Source organism: Aquarana catesbeiana, linkage group LG03, assembly GCF_042186555.1.
Source record: "Aquarana catesbeiana isolate 2022-GZ linkage group LG03, ASM4218655v1, whole genome shotgun sequence".
NCBI lineage: Eukaryota > Metazoa > Chordata > Amphibia > Anura > Ranidae > Aquarana > Aquarana catesbeiana.
The window spans coordinates 66,084,745-66,097,303 of NC_133326.1; the positions used below are offsets into that span (position 1 = coordinate 66,084,745).

A 12,559-nucleotide genomic window follows, 5' to 3' on the forward strand; every position below is an offset into this window, starting at 1 on the left:
ACAGCAGTACAGGAAGAAGTTCCCTGTACTAGATGTCATGTTTTAAAAACACAGCCGTACCTACACAGCCACGTCATTCATTCACACAGCTCTGTGAATGAATGAACTACAAAGCCCTGACATCCTTTTGCGGCTGTCGGCTTGTAGTTCTTAATGAACTACCACGGCGTGTTGAGCGCTCTGGTAGTTCATTGAGACCTCCTGTCAGTGTGAAACTGCCTGGCCGTACAATGTTCGGGGCAGATGTCTCACACTGGCAGTCTACAGGAGGCCTTCATGGCATCAGCAATCTGCTGATCGCTGGTGCAATGCTTTCCAGGCTCCAAAAAAATAAAATACCTGCATAAATGTGCATTTATTTATTTTTAAAGTGATATTAAAGTTTTTTTTTTTGTTTTTTTTTTCTTTCTTTAAAAATAACTAATATGTTATACTTACCTGCTCTGTGCAGTGCTTTTGTACAGAGCAGCCTGGATCCTCCTCCTCTCGGGTCCCTCACCGGCACTGCTGGCCCCTCCCCTCTGCCGAGTGCCCCTACAGCAAGCAGCTTGTTATAGGGGCACCCGAGCCGAGCTGCTGTCTGTGTCCATTCTGACATGGAGCCACGGTTCAGCCCCTCCCTCTCCTCCGCGCCACGCTGCCATCTCAGCCAATGAGGAGGGAGAGAGAGATGGGGCTCAGGAAAGTGTTGGGGAGGCTGAGGGGGACTGCTACATACAGAAGGTTTTTCATCTTAATGCATAAAATGCATTAAGATAGAAAACATTTTGACTTTACAACCACTTTAAAAGTGAACTTATCCTTTAATGGAGGGAATGCAATAAGGTAAAAAAAATGTCCTGCCTTAGAACCACTTATAACTTTTCAATTTTGGATAGAGTGGAGATTAGAACACCACATCCTATGGTTTTTTTTCTGCTGTCTGTGTTCATGTAAGAGAGATTTGCCCTTCCTGTTTGTCTTGTTTACACTATTGAAAGCGAAGAGTGAAAAAACAATCCCCAATTTTGTGTTGTCCCCAGAACAGGAATAGAGGAGACATCTTCTACTGGGGACACTAGTTCTGATGACAACCAGCCATTCCCTCATTTTGGAAGGATTCCCTCACTTCCTGTTTTAGCTATGGGACAGAAAGTGAATGGGAATCTCCCCAATGGGAAACAGATGTAACAGAACCCCCAAAAAATTGATGGAAGTTATAACCTCCCCTTACTCGGTTGAAAAATGTTTGCCTTTAGTCCTACTTTAATAATTACAGAAAAAAAAAAACCACTAAAGGCATCAAACTACCATTGAACTACTACCGTGTTGATAAAAACTTTTGGTGGTATGTTGTTCTTACATTTGAAAGTGATTGACATTGCACAAAAAATTCCCTCATGTGACTTGCATCTGATCCTTTGTTTCGTCAGGTTTAAAGTAGAACTAAAGGCAAAACTTTTTTCTTTTATTTTGGATAGGAAGAAAGTGCTATAACCCCTGCCATTTTTTTTTTTTTTTTTTTTGCCATGTGTCCCATTAGAGAGATTTCCCTTCACATCTTGTCCTATAGCCAAAACAGGAAATGATAGGGAGTCCCCGGTTGTCACCAGAACTAGGATCCCCATTGGAAGTTTTTTCTCTCTATACCTGTTCTGGTGACAACCCAAAATTTGGAATTTTCTTTTATTTTTACTCTTGGTAATAAGGATAATCAGGACAAATAAATAGGAGGAATCTTTCTAATGAGAACACAGACCGCAATAAAAACCTGACAGGTGTCCCTCTCCACTCTATCCAAAATGAAAAAAATCCCTCTCCACTCTATCCAAAAAAAGAAAAAAGTTTTGCCTTAAGTTATAATTTTAAAGTAACCCCTTTAACCACCTCAAAACTGAGCACTTACACCCCCTTCCTGCCAAGACCAATTTTCAGCTTTCAGAGCTCTCACACTTTGACAATTACTCAGTCATGCAACACTGTACCCATATGAAATTCGCGCCCTTTTTTTTCACACAAATAGAAATTTCTTTTGGTGGTATTTAATCACTAGTGGGTTTTTTTATTGTGTGTGCTATAAATAAAAAAGACTGTAAATTTTGTGAAAAAAACGCCATTTTCTTTGTTTCTGTCATAAAATTTTGCAAATGAGTAATTTTTTCTTTATAAATTTTGGCCAAAATTTATACTGCTACATAGCTTTGGTAAAAATAACCCAAATTAGTGTATATTATTTGGTCTTTGTGAAAGTTATAGAGTCTACAAACTATGGTGCAAATCACTGAAAATTTATCACATCAGATCAGGCCTTCAGTACATCAGGTGTATCTCATTTCTTGAGACACTAACAAGTCAGGAAAGTGCAACCCCCCCCCCCCCCCCCCCCAAATGACCCCTTTTTAGAAAGTAGACATTCCAAGGTATAGTACGTAGCATGATGAGTTTTTTTAAGTTGTCATTTTTTCCCACAATTCTTTGCAATATGAAGATTTTTTTGTTTGTTTTGTTTTTACAAAACTTTCATATTATCAGGTTATTTCTCACACACAGCATATTCATACCACAAATTACACCCCAAAATACATTCTGCTACTCTTCCCGAGTAGGGCGATGCCACATGTGTGAGACTTTTACACAGCCTGGCCACACACAAAGGCCCAACATTGAAGTAGCACCTTCAGGCGTTCTACAAGCATAAATGACACATCTCATGTCTCAACCACCTATTACACTTTTGAAGGCCCTGGAGCACCAGGACAGTGGAATTGCCCACAAAATGGAAAGCAAACACCCCAACGTATAATCTATGAGGCATAATGAGTCTTTTGAACGGTTCTATTGTTTCCAGAAGTTTTTGGAAAATGTGAAAAAAAAATGAAAACGCAATATTTTACACAAAGTTGTCAATTTATAAGATATTTCTAACACATAGCATGTATATAGCAAAACTTACACCACAAAATACATTCTGCTACTCTTCCAGAGTATGGCAATACCACATATGTGAGACTTTTATGCAGCCTGTCCAAATACAGAGGCCCATCATTGTAGTACATTCAGGCGTTCTAGGAGCATAAATTACACATCTCATTTCATTCCTACCTATCACATTTTTGAAGGTCCTGGAGCACCAGGACAGTGGAATTACCCACAAAATGAGCCCATTTTGGAAAGCAAACACCCAAACGTATATTCTATGAGGCATGGGTTGCAGATAGGTACTCGGGTAACTTGATGAGCTGCAGACAGGTACTTGGGTACTCTGATGGGCTGGTGACAGGTACTCAGGTACTCTGATGGGCTGGTGACAGGTACTCTGATGGCAGATACTCGGGTACTCTGATGGCCTAGTGACAGGTACTCGGATACTCTGATGGGCTACAGATAGGTACTGGGGGACTCTGATGGGCTGGTGACAGGTACTCGGGTACTCTGAAGGGCGGTGACAGGTACTCTGTACTAATATGAACTGTGACGGGTACTCATATGGACTGTGACAGGTACTCGGGTACTCAGATGGACTGTGACAGGTACTCGGGTACTCAGATGGACTGTGTGTGACAGGTACTCAGATGACCTGTGACAGGTACTTTGGGTGGTGACAGGTCCTCTTTATTGGGGGGGGACGACAATCGGTGTGTGTTGGTGTAAACTGTAAGCGGTAACGAGATGTTACCGCAATCTCCTTCTCACACACGATTGGTGTGTGAGGAGGAGAACCCGGTAACATCTCGTTACCGCTCTATGTTTACATTTAGTGATCGACTGTGAAAGGATCACAGCCGATCACGTAAACAGCCGCCGGCCAATGGCTGTTTACCAGCGTTGGTGACGAGCAGCGTTCCCGGGAAAACGCTGCCACCGCCGTGCACTCGCGATCTCGCGCATGCGCCGTGCAAAGTGAGGAGGTACCATCTGTGGTCGGCTGTGACTTCATCACGGCCGATCACGTGGTAAACAGCCATGCCCAATAGCTGTTCACCCCACTCGGTGACACGCCGCCACCGAAGTTACAGCGGTTAAAAGACCAGAGTTTTATTTGCCTGTCAGAGATGCTTAACCGCTTCCGGACCACCCCACATACATACTGTGGCAGGGCAACCCAGGTGCGCAAAATCACGTACTTGTGCGAGATTTTGTGCATGTGGTTTAGGGTGTGCATGTGATTGGAAACAGCGCAAGCCATTCAGCGGGTCTGGCGCCCGTGATCACTGTGACCCGCAATCGTTCAGAAGAGACACGGAGCAGTGGTGTGCCGATGTAAACAAAGCACACCGTAAACAAAGCACACCGCTGCTCTTTTAGGGAGGAAAAGAGAGAAATCGTGTTTCAGCTAAGCTGAATCACAATTTCCCTTTTCCTCCAGTGAATCCACTACCCCCACAGTTAGAAAGCACCTCCCAGGGAACATATTTAACCCCTGGATCGCCCCTGGTGTTAACCCCTTCCCTGTCATGTCATTTATACATTGATCAGTGCATTTTTTTTCTGCACTGATCACTGTATTGGTGTCACTGGTTCCCAAAATGTGTCACTTAGGGTCAGATTTGTCCACCGCAATGTCGCAGTCCCAGTAAAAATTGATGATCGCCACCATTACCAGTAAAAAAAATAAATAAAAGTCCAAAAATCTATCCATAGTTTGTAAACTTTTGCGCAAACCAATCAATATACGCTCATTGGGATTTTTTTTTAACCAAAAATATGTAGCAGAATACATATTGGACTAAATTGATGAAGAAATTGTTTTTTTTTTTACATTTTTTTTGGATATATATTATAGCAGAAAATAAAAAATATTGTTTTTTTTCAAAATTGTCTTTTTTTTTGTTTATAGCGCAAAAATAAAAACCGCAGAGGTGAGCAAATACCAGCAAAAGAAAGCTCTATTTGTGGGACATCAATTTTTTTTGGGTACAGCGTTGCGAGACTGCGCAATTGTCAGTTAAAGCGATGCAGTGCCTATCGCAAAAAATGGCCTGGTCAGGAAGTGGGTAAAACCTTCCAGGGCTGAAGTGGTTAAGGGGGCCCAGTAATAGTTTTTTTTTTTTTTTTATACTATACTATAATTGTATGGTGGGCAAAAAAGTTCTAGATGGATAGATCTAAAGCAGAGCAGGAGATGCATATGATCCAACATATAAAGCCACACTCATGGGGCTTCTAAGGTCAACACTCAGTGATGAGGTTTATTTTGGCATTTTGACGAGGCACATCCTGAGAAAGATGAGCTTGTGCCGCGTTGAAATAAAGCTTATTGCTGAGTGTTCACCTTTATCCCCATAAGTGCCAGTTTATATTTTGGATTAATCATTCATATTTATATGTCTGTCTTAAGGGCCGTTCATGCCAGATACAGTGGGACTGTGTTAGCAGTTATTTCCAGCTCAGCCCCAAAGCATAGACAAGGCAAGGTTTCCTGGGATGCCAGTAAACACCACAGCAATACTGTGGTATGCAATAAAAAAGTACTGCATGCAAAACTTTTTTCAGTGCAGCAGATTGAGATGCGATACACCAAATCACAATGCCACTGTGGTGAATAGAATCCTATTAAAAAGTCACTCATGATCCTTCAATAAAGTTTGTTTAAAAAAAAAGTAAACAGTGTGATGCGCCTGAATCAGCACATCGGCACCGTGTCGCAGAGCGCTGTGCATTTAACGCTGCTCACTGGTATGAACGAGCCCAAAAAGCATAATTCCAGGCATGGCTACATTGTAATAAACAAACAGTGCTCTGCTACTAATGCAAATTAAAAAATAGTGCTCCTTTAAATAATCAATGAAGACATGAAATATCAAAACAATTCCAGTCCATGAACAAGTGACTTATGAATAAAATGCAATGTGACAATTTAAGAAAGCGATCCACCATTCTTGTGCAAATAAATCCAGAAAGTGCCCGTGCTCTCCTCCACCTGTGTTTTAGCCTGCTCACCTCCTTGTTTGACCCCTGTTTCACCAGCAGGTCAAACACAGCAGTTCCCCTCTGGGGATATCAAAAGAGACTGGTGTGATGCTGGCACTGATAGTCCTCTATTTCTTACATATACTCTGTCTGTTTCTCAAACCCTCGATGTGAACAACAATCAGCAAACATATAGAAAAGAATGGCGAATTCTAGTGCTCTCCGTATAAAAGCAGTTCATTCCAATAAAAAACGAGTAAACATACAAAAATGGCACTAAAAGCCATGCCAGCTGTACAAGCATGGATTCAAAGTATACTGAATGGCCACAGTGTGACATCAGCACGTAGACTCCGCCCCTATAGCGTATCGTCAGAGTGTAGACTTCTTCAGTAAGGGTGGAGCTAGAAACATCACTCCATAAAAAATAATCCCTAATGCTGACATTACACAACCGCGGCTAATCAGCCGCTCGTAGACCTTCCCACTACAGGAAAATCAGTGACACTGAAAAGAAATGTACAGTCATCGCAACGGGAGACACCCGATTACCAGGTGAATTTCCCCGAATAATGAAGAGCCTACCTACTATTCTTAATACACATCGCGGCCATCTTAAAGTTATACAGTACATGGATGAATATCACACATAACTCAATAAAAAGGAAAAAAATATATATGTGAATAAAAAATATAAATAATAAAGAAAAAAAGCAAGAAATAATAAAAATAAAGACACATAAAATTTCAATAAATACAAAGATAAAATTATAAATGAATAAAAATGAAATAAACTAAGAAATATAAATAAAAAATATTAATAAAATAAAACAGATGCAAAAACATATACATTGGATATTGCAAAAATAAAACTAAAGGGGTTGTAAAGGTATACATTTTTTCACCTTAATGCATTCTATGCATTAAGGTGAAAAAACATTTGATAATACCGCCGCCCCCAGCCCCCCCGTTTTACTTACCTGACACCTCAAAAACTCGCTTGCGCGTTCCCGACCTCCATTCAGCCGATCAGCCTGGTCGCTGATTGGCTATAGTGGATGGATTGAAAGCAGCGCAGCCATTGGCTCGCGCTGCTGTCAATCACAACCAATGACGCGGCGCGCCGGGGGGCGGGGCCGAGTGATACAGCCAGCGGCTATAGCCGCTGGCTGTATCACGGGAGCGCGCCCGCAATAACTATCCACCATGCGAGGGAGCTCGCATTAAGGTGGCTAGTTATTGCGGGGAGGAGCCGAGACAGCCGCCGAGGGACCCCAGAAAAGTAGGTTCGGGGCCACTCTGTGCAGAACGAGCTGCACAGTGAAGGTAAGTATAACATGTTTGTTATTTTTAAAGAAAAAAAAAATACCTTTACAACCCCTTAATGCTAAAAATCCATTAACAAATCTAATAAGATAAAGATACATTAAACAATCTCCAAGGATACCTAACAAATAAATTCTTATACCCACTGATTATGGCTACGTTGTACTTAGCTACATTGATCCGAGCTAGAACAATATAACTATGTACTTGCCACACTTGGCCGACTCCCCTGGAACCTGAAAGCCACTACTTCAATGGGTAGTAAACGCATTTTATGATCTTGTACCTACAGGCAAGCCTATAATAAGGCTTACCTGTAGGTACTGTGAATATCTCCTAAACTTGCGGTGTTTACGAGATATTCACACTGGATGCAGCCAGGGACATCACCGGTGCATGTGCTCTGAAGGTCCAACCTTCAGCCTTCAGATCTCCGTGCTGTAGCCCCGGGCTCCCACATGCATACAGCCAGAGCCTGCGAACCCAGAAGGAAGACTGGGGCAAGATGGAAGCCCTGTCAGTGGTGACAGCACACCGCTGGAGGGCTTCATTCTAAGGTAAGTGTTTCATAATGTGCTAGTGTGTGATGCATACTAGCACATTATGCCATTTTTTTTTTGTTTTTTAAAGCTGTGGTTTACTACCACTGTCAGTGATCTCTACTGCTTCCGGGTCCCACTCCAAGCAGCTGCATGCCAGTTTACCAAACACAGGAGGTCAGCTTATTGACACAGGTGCCATTCAGAAAATGCTTTCCATTTTCTGAATTAATGCAAAGTTTTCTCTGATCAAATCACTTAGCATTTATTCAGAAAATGCATAGCTTTACCTGAATGCCCATGCCGAGCGGCTGACCGCCTGTAATCACAATGTATGAGATCAGCCACTCAGCACGAGACCCAGAAGCAAGTGGAGATCAGTGGAGTTGCCATGCCTGCTTTAGTGATTTCCAGGGGCATTGGCCAGATATAGTAAGTGATTACATATAATAAAGCCATGCCTATTCTTTAAAAGGCTGTTTTCCAGTTTAGTCACTTGTCTACCAGAGCTATTTTTTATTTTGTGCACATGTGTTAAAATTTATATTTTAGGTTAGAAGATTATTTAAAACCCCCAAATAAAAAAATGGTTGTTGCAATTTTTTATGTCACGTGATACTAGCACACATATTTTTCAAATCCATATTTTCAGTAAAAATACACAAAATTAATTTTAGTATACACAAATGCAATATATTACCATAGTTACGTTAAACTATAAAAGATGTCAACATGTCAAGCCTTAAAATTACACACAACCGTGAGATGGCAACAAACTTTAGTACCCAAAATTGTCCATAGGCGACACGTTAAAAAGCTTTGCACATCTTCGGTTTAGAATTAATGATGAATGAAGGCTCTGAAATATTGCTCTCACTCCAGCTTGCACGGTGATGCCTAATATGTTTAATGTAATCACATTTTCATATATAGGTGCAGCCGACCTGCATGTTTACAAGCACATGGGGGGTCAGGGGGCCTTTTTCTTTTTATTTGCTACTAGGGATGCACCAATACCATTTTTTTTACAATGAGTACAAGTACCAATACTTTTTTTTTTTTTTTTTTTTTTTTTTTTTTTTTTTAGTACTCGCCAATACCAATTACCGATACCAACCACAACTGTTTTGTTTTAACTTCAGTTGTCAGCAATGATACAAAGCATTGAAAAGTTATTTACAAATGAAATAAATGGATTTTTTAAAATGTAGTGCTTTTTCAATATGAAATGTGTAAACGTATGTTAATATATATACGTGTGTAAAAATATTCACTAACAAAGCAAACAAAAAAAAAAGTTTTAATTGATTATCGTTTATAAAATAGATGTGAACAAAAGAAAAAACGCAGGAAAATAATAATTAAATGGAGGAGAATAGGGAGTTAATTAAGGCTGATTAGAGTAAATTATGGTTTATTAAGGGGTTAAACAGAGGAACATTTGTTCATCCCTTTGATCTGCAGATGAAGAAACAGAAATATGCAAAAAGAAACAATGGGGGTTATTTACGAAAGGCAAATCCACTTTGCACTACAAGTGCAAACTACAAGTGCAAAGTGCACTTGAAATTGCACTGAAAGTGCACTTGGAAGTGCAGTCGCTGTAAATCTGAGGGGTAGATCTGAAATGAGGGGAAGCTCTGCTGATTTTATCATCCAATCATTTGCAAGCTAAAATGCTGTTTTTTATTTTCCTTGCATGTCCCCCTCGGATCTACAACGACTGCACTTCCAAGTGCGCTTTCAGTGCAATTTGTACTTGTAGTTTGCACTTGTAGTGCAAAGTGGATTTGACTTTTTTAAATAACCCCCAATGTTTCTTTTTATTTTAGCATTTCAGGGCTGAGCAATGTTGTTAATAAACATTGCCGGCTGCTTTTTTTTTGACAGTTCCAATTACCGGACTTCTGTAACACTGGGGAGACCCACTGACAGCTCAAAGAGCCGAGCCTGAAAGTATCGGTTTCAGGTATCTTTTATTTATGCTACTTTAATTTTTGATACTAGTTTTATCGGTGCAACACTATTTGCTACTTTACTTTTTTAATGTTATCACATGGGGGAGATAGTGAAAATGACAGGACCTCTTTAGGCTGGGTTCACACTATTGCCGTATGCGGCTAACAGCAGGGGTTCGGTGCATCCCCGTTCACGATTTCAAGTCCAATTTCAGCCCAAATTTTGGGCTGAAATAGACCAAAAGACGCACAGGACCCCTGTGCAAATTTGCAGCGGAGATATGTGAACTAGCTCCATAGACAGCCGTCACAATCTCATACCATGCGAATTGGAATGCGATGAAACTCGCATAGGTGTGAATCCAGCCTTAAGGAGAATAACGGGTCTATTAAACACCTGATGTCCCCTTTGGACCTCAATGAAGCTGACCAAGCACAGATTGTTTATGATCAGTTTCTTTGGCCACAGCAGCAGGGGAATGACAATGGGGTTATTTACTAAAACTGCAGTGTGCAAAATCTGGTGCAGCTCTGCATAGAAACCAGTCAGCTTCCAGGTTGTTTGAACAAGCTGAAGTTAGAAGCCGATTGGCTACCATACACAGCTGCACCAGATTTATTAAATCTCTCCCTTTATTTGGGTCCAGCAGTGATCACCGCAAGTAATCGCTGGCTTTGTGGACAGAAGTGAATAGATGCAGCCCCCGGTGACTTGTCATTATAGTGAATGGGGACGGTGGCCGCATCTATCCACTCAGAGCCGCAGCAGGAATTTTGCACCAGCCTAGGTCGCTGGTGTGAATGTAGCCTTATTCCAAATGGGAAAAAAAACTGTTGTTGTAACTGTTTATAAAGTGCTATCTGGAGTACAGCTTCAGTTTGTTAGTGTATCTAAATCTGCTAGCACAATTAACACTACCCTTCCCCCAGACTGACAGTGCTGCTGTCTGCTGTGCCCCCTGTGCTCCTTCATCCACAGTGGTTTCTGTATAATACAGGAGGTGTGTTACTGTGCAGATTTCCAGGAGAAAAACAGAGGGCCTAATTTACCGCTGTGAAAGTGGCCTGAGCCCCTGTTTACACCGATGCAACTTGTCATGTGATTTGACAGGTCCGAATTCGCATGACAAATCGCACCCTATTGTCGGCATCAAAACTGTTCAAATCGGTGCGACGCCGACTTTGCGGTGCCACAACGATTTGAAAAAGAAGTTCCTGCAGTATTTTTGCTGATTTCAGGTGTGATTTGCATAGACGTCTCTTCATGAAGTTGCACAGATGTCAGCCAAGACGCACCTGAAGTGGTACTGACATGTGGCTTTGAAATTGTGTGATTTCAAGTAAAGTCGCATGATTTCGAAGTCAAATTCAGTGTGAACGGGAGCTTAAGGTTTTACTTAAAAGCTGGTCAGTGTAAGCACCCCTGTCAGTGTGCAATGGTTAGCCCCATCCGTGTAAACTGGAAGAGAGCTGTAAAACTAATGCAGCCATCACATCTAAGAATTGATAAGCTCAAAAGAAGATTTATAAATCTACACAGACCTGGGTCTGTTGGTTACACTTTTAGATGATGTTGATCTATCAGAAATGTATGTCCTAAAGACACTGGCCCTGAAATGGGGTCCTGGATCTGGGCTGTGGGTGTTCTGACCGATTATCTCTATAATAGATATATATAGAGAGTGAATATGTAATAGGATTAGAACAGTGCCATAATTCTTAATTATGGCACTGTTCCAATCCCATTAAATATTCACTCTCTGTATATATTTTATCAGGGATGAGGTGCATGATGCATTTTGTGACCTAGCCGATATCCTACGAAAATCTAGACTAGATGCCTTGGAGTGTGGAATGAGTGCTGGGAGATGGAGAGACGGGTTGGGGGACATTCCCTTCACCACCCTTGGTGGCCTTGTTGGGAAGGGAAGCAAACAGTGGTGCACCTTCCTCCATGGCGAGGGAAGCCTACATCCGAGGCAGAGTGATTCTCCTACCCTTCTTGTTCTTGATTTGTGTGTTATACTGCTATTATCTACCTTATTAATCAGCGTATAACAAGCACCCCAAGTTTAGGAGGGAAGTTTAAGGAAAAAAACTTATATTTTAAATGCCCATCAATGCAGCCTTGCCCAAAATTGCAGCATGATGGGTTTTTAAATTTTAGCACCGCCGAGATACACAGAGCCGGATGTCCTGTGTATTCGGCTCGTCTCGCAGTCCCACCCCACCCTGTCCCGCCCCTTGGCCCGGCTCTTATGATGGACACAACACTGGTCCAATGGCGGGAAGTAAAGGCTAGGAGGCAGGACTGGGCGTGACTGCGAGTGGAGCCGAGCCTAGCTGAGTACACAGTACACTTGGCTCGGTCTGTTTTGGCGGCGCTCGCTCCTCTTCCCCTCAGAGACAGTGGGGCTCGGCGTATAACATGCACCCATGATTTTCCTCCGATTTTAAGGGGAAATAGTGCGTGTTATACGCTGATAAATATGGGATTTAACATGCGTGCAGCACTTCACTGGCCTAGAGACATTCGGCATAGCTGTGGATACTTTTGTATGACTTTTGATTTTATGTCTCGCTTTGATAACTTGTTTTGTACATCTATAAAGTTTCAATAAAGAGTTTCTGGAACAAAAAAAAAACAGTTTTATTTATTCATGCAAAACCTTTATCCTAAAAGGGGAAAAAAACTGTTTGCTGTAACTGATTATAAAGTGTAAGCTGGAGTTTGGCTTCAATTTGCTAGTGTATCTAAATCTGCTAATACATGTAACACCTCCCTCCCCCCTAAACCGACAATGCTGCTGTCTGTGGTGCCTCCTGTGCTCATGCCTCCAGAATTGT

General features: G+C 41.6%; 1 protein-coding gene across 10 annotated transcripts in view; it reads left to right on the forward strand.

Annotated features, from left to right (window-relative positions):
• The window catches only part of FAM227B (family with sequence similarity 227 member B), a 651,639-nt gene that overhangs the window by 6,041 nt on the left and 633,039 nt on the right, over positions 1 to 12,559 (forward strand). For 6 of the 10 annotated variants that reach the window (XM_073618643.1, XM_073618642.1, XM_073618640.1 and 3 more), the window contains exon 2: positions 9,645 to 9,723. The exons of the other annotated variants lie outside the window; for them this stretch is intronic. The gene's annotated coding sequence lies outside the window, so the exon portion shown is untranslated. The remainder of the gene's footprint in view (positions 1 to 9,644; positions 9,724 to 12,559) is intronic. 10 annotated transcript variants of the gene reach the window in all.